This window comes from Peromyscus eremicus, chromosome 11 (assembly GCF_949786415.1).
Source record: "Peromyscus eremicus chromosome 11, PerEre_H2_v1, whole genome shotgun sequence".
Lineage (NCBI taxonomy): Eukaryota > Metazoa > Chordata > Mammalia > Rodentia > Cricetidae > Peromyscus > Peromyscus eremicus.
The window spans coordinates 57,719,210-57,722,772 of record NC_081427.1 but is presented as its reverse complement, the minus strand read 5'-3'; the positions used below and the strand labels follow the sequence as shown (position 1 = coordinate 57,722,772).

General features: G+C 38.3%; 1 pseudogene; it reads right to left on the bottom strand.

Annotated features, from left to right (window-relative positions):
• Positions 1–2,678: 2,678 nt before the first annotated feature.
• LOC131921563 (small ribosomal subunit protein uS8-like) lies at positions 2,679–3,075 on the bottom strand (annotated as a pseudogene).
• Positions 3,076–3,563: the final 488 nt, after the last annotated feature.

Below are 3,563 nucleotides of genomic sequence, written 5' to 3'. Positions count from 1 at the left end.
GAGGCCATGGAGTAGTGCTCCTTACTGGCTTGCTCCTACTAGTTTACTCAGTTTGTTTTTTCATGTACTCCAGGGCACCCTGACCAGGAATGGCACCACCCACAGTGGGCTGGACCCTTCCATATCAATCATTAATCAAGAAAGTGCCCCACAGGCTTGCCCACAGGCCAAACTGGTGGGTTTCCTATTTTCAAATGATTCTAGCCTGTGCCCAGTTGACAAAAAACTGACCAGGACACATCACACCTACATTCAAGGGCAGATGAATAAGTGTGTGTGTGTGTGTATGTGTGTGTGTGTGTGTGTGTATGTGGTATGTGTGTGTGTGTGTGTGTGTGTGGTATGTGTGTGTGTATGTTGTTATTGTTTTGAATTTTGTTTTGTTTTTGAGACAGAGTTTTTCTGCAGAGCCCTGACTGTCCTGGAACTCTCTCTGTAGACCAGGATGACCTCAGATTCAGAGATCCACCTGCCTCTGCCTCCTAAGTGCTGGGATTAGAAGTGTGCACCATCACTGCCCAGTTTTATATTCACTTTCTTGATTGTTTGTACTCAGCTCAATTTCTCCACTCATAAAGTTCAGGATCCCCTGCCTAAGCAACATTGCTGTCCCCAGTGGCCTGTGTCTCCCTATATTAATTAATTAACTTGATTAAGACAATCCCTCATAGACATGTCAATGAGCCAATCCAACGTAGATGACCCTTCATTGACATTCTCTTCCCAGGTGACTCCAAGTTATGTCAAGTTGAAAATTCAACTTAACCATCACAATTTCCTTGGTTAGCTTTATTCTCTGGATTTTTATGTTGTTTTGTTTTTTATTTGTAGTTATTACCAATGAGATTTGTTTCCCTGGTTCTTTATTTTTCCATATATATTGGTATATAGGAAGGCTACTGATTTTTGTGTGGTTTGTTTTGTATCCTATCCAATTTCTGAGAGTGTTTATCAGCTCTAAGAGCTTTTGGTGGCGTTTTTAGGGTCTCTTATGTGTAGAATCATATCATCTGACAATGGGGCCACTTTGGCCTTTTCTTACCTGTGTCACTTTTATTTCCCTATCTTGTCATGCTCTAGCTAAGACATAAAGCACTCTATTGAGCAGGATTTGAGGAGAGTAGACACTTTTGACTTCTTCCTGATCTCAGTGGGAATGCCTTGACTTTTTTTTTCTCTGTTTAACATGATGTTGGCTGTCGGCTTGTCATTTACAGCCTTTATTATGTGGAAATCTGCTACCTTTGCCATTAGCTTCTCCGTGACTTTTATCATGAAAGGATGTTGGATTTCTCAAAGACTTTTCTGCGCCTATGGAGATGGACATGTGAGTTTTGTTTTTGATTCCACTTATGTGACAAACATATTGATTTACATATGTTAAAACATCCCTGCAGCGAAGCAAATTTGATCATGATGAATGATCTTTTTGATGTTATCTTGAATTTATTTCACAAATATTTTGTTGAGAATTTTTGGATCTATGTTCATCACGAAGATTGGCCTGTAATTTTCTTTTCTTTCCTTTCTTTTTTTTCTTTGTCTTCATCTAGTTTCGGTATCAGTACAATATTGCCTTCATAAAAAGTTTGGAAGCATAATTTCCCTTTCCAGTTTGTGAAATAATTTGAGTAGTATTGGTGAGTTTGAAGGTTTGGTAGGGTTCTGCACATTTTTTTGGCCCTGTACTGTGTGTATGTGTGTGTGTGTGTGTGTGTGTGTGTGTGTGTATGTGTGTGTGTGTGTGTGTGTGTGTTTTTCAATCTCATTGTTGTTACAGATATGCTCAAACTATTTATTTCATCTTGGTTTAATTTTGGTAGGTAATATGCATTTAGAAATTCACCTATTTCTTTTAGATTTTCCAATTTAATGGAATATAGGATTTAGGATAAGTTCTTATGATTTTCTGAATTTAATTGGTATTTATGGTAGTTGAATGTAATTGGCCCCCATAATCTCACAGGGAGTGGCACTATTAGGAGGTGTGGTTTTGTTGGAATGGGTATGGTCTTGTTAGCGGAATGTATCACTGTGGGGGCAGGCTTTGAGGTTTCTTATGCTCAGGATACCACCCAGTGTTTCAGTCAACTTCCTGTTGCCTGCAAGATGTAGGACTCTGTCACCACCATGTCTGCCTGCATCCTGCCATGCTCCCCATCATGATGATAATGGACTGAACCTCTGGAACTGTAAGTGAGCCACCCCAATTAAATGTTTCCTTTATAAGAGTTGGCATGGTCATTCTAATTTTATTATTATTTATTATTATTTTTTTACTGTATTGGGATTAAACTATAACTTTACATCTAGTAGTATTTGGTTTAAGAGATTGAGTGTTCCTGTGTTTGGTGCATACATGTTTAGAACTGTACCTCTTGATGGATCGCTTCCTTAATTAGTATATTGTAGCCGTGTTTATCTCATCTGACTACTTTGGCTTGAAGTCTATCTTGTTTGATTTTAGAATATCTATGCCTGACTGTTCCCTGGTTCCATTTGATTAGAATATCTTTTCCTATACTTTTCCACTAAAGTGATATCTGTCTTTGATAGTGAGATGTGTTTTTTGAAGGTAACAAAAGAGTGGATCCTGTTTTCTAATCCAATCTACTAGTCTCTGTCATTATTATTTTTTTTTGCCACTGAGTCTTTTTATTTATACATGTTTTATATCTCTAGAAAAGTAATCCCAGGATTTACCCTCCTGTGTGTTTTCACCTTGCTTCTTTGTGGCCCATGATGCCAGCTAAGGTTGCTAGTACAATAAAAATAACTGACTGGATGGGAGCAGATTATTCTGCCACTTTCTAGGTCTTTGAGCTGCACACCAACTATAGGGCTGATCAGTCCACACTTGTTCAACCTGCCTGTGAGGTTCACAGTGATTTTCCCAGCTTGATGATCATCAATGATTTCAAATTCATCAATGTAAACACATGTCATCATCACAGTTAGGAACCCCATGATGACTTTGTAGCATAACTGTTGAGGACCTGAACATTTACTTCTCTCTGCATTGTTGATGCTCTTGAGAGCATTGGCCAGAAGATTCATGGGCACAATGGTGATGGTTCAAAAAGATGATGGAAAGCTTATCTATGTCTTTTGATTGAGAAAATTGAGACCACTAATATTCAGTTATTATTGAAAAGTATGTATTCATTTCTGTCATCTTGTTGATTTGTGCTGTTTTCTTATTCCTTGTTTGCTTAACTGGCCTGGCACTCCTTATTTTTCTCTTGTGGCCTCTTGGTAGTGTTTATCCTTCTCTTCAGTCTGAAGTATTTTTTTAAGTATCCTCTGTAGAGCTATCTTAGTAGTTATGAATTTCTTGAGCCTGCTTTTACTATGGAAACTTTTTGTTTCTCCTTCAATTATGACAGATAGTTTTGTTGAATATAATGGTATGGATTGGTGGCTATGGTTTTTCAGAGCATAGCATACATCTTCCCAAGCCGTTCTGGCTTTGAAAGCTTGTCGTATAATCAGCTGTGATTCTGATTAGCCTGCCTTGATAAGTGACTAGTGCAGCTTCCAGAGTTCTTTTGTTGTAGCTGCTG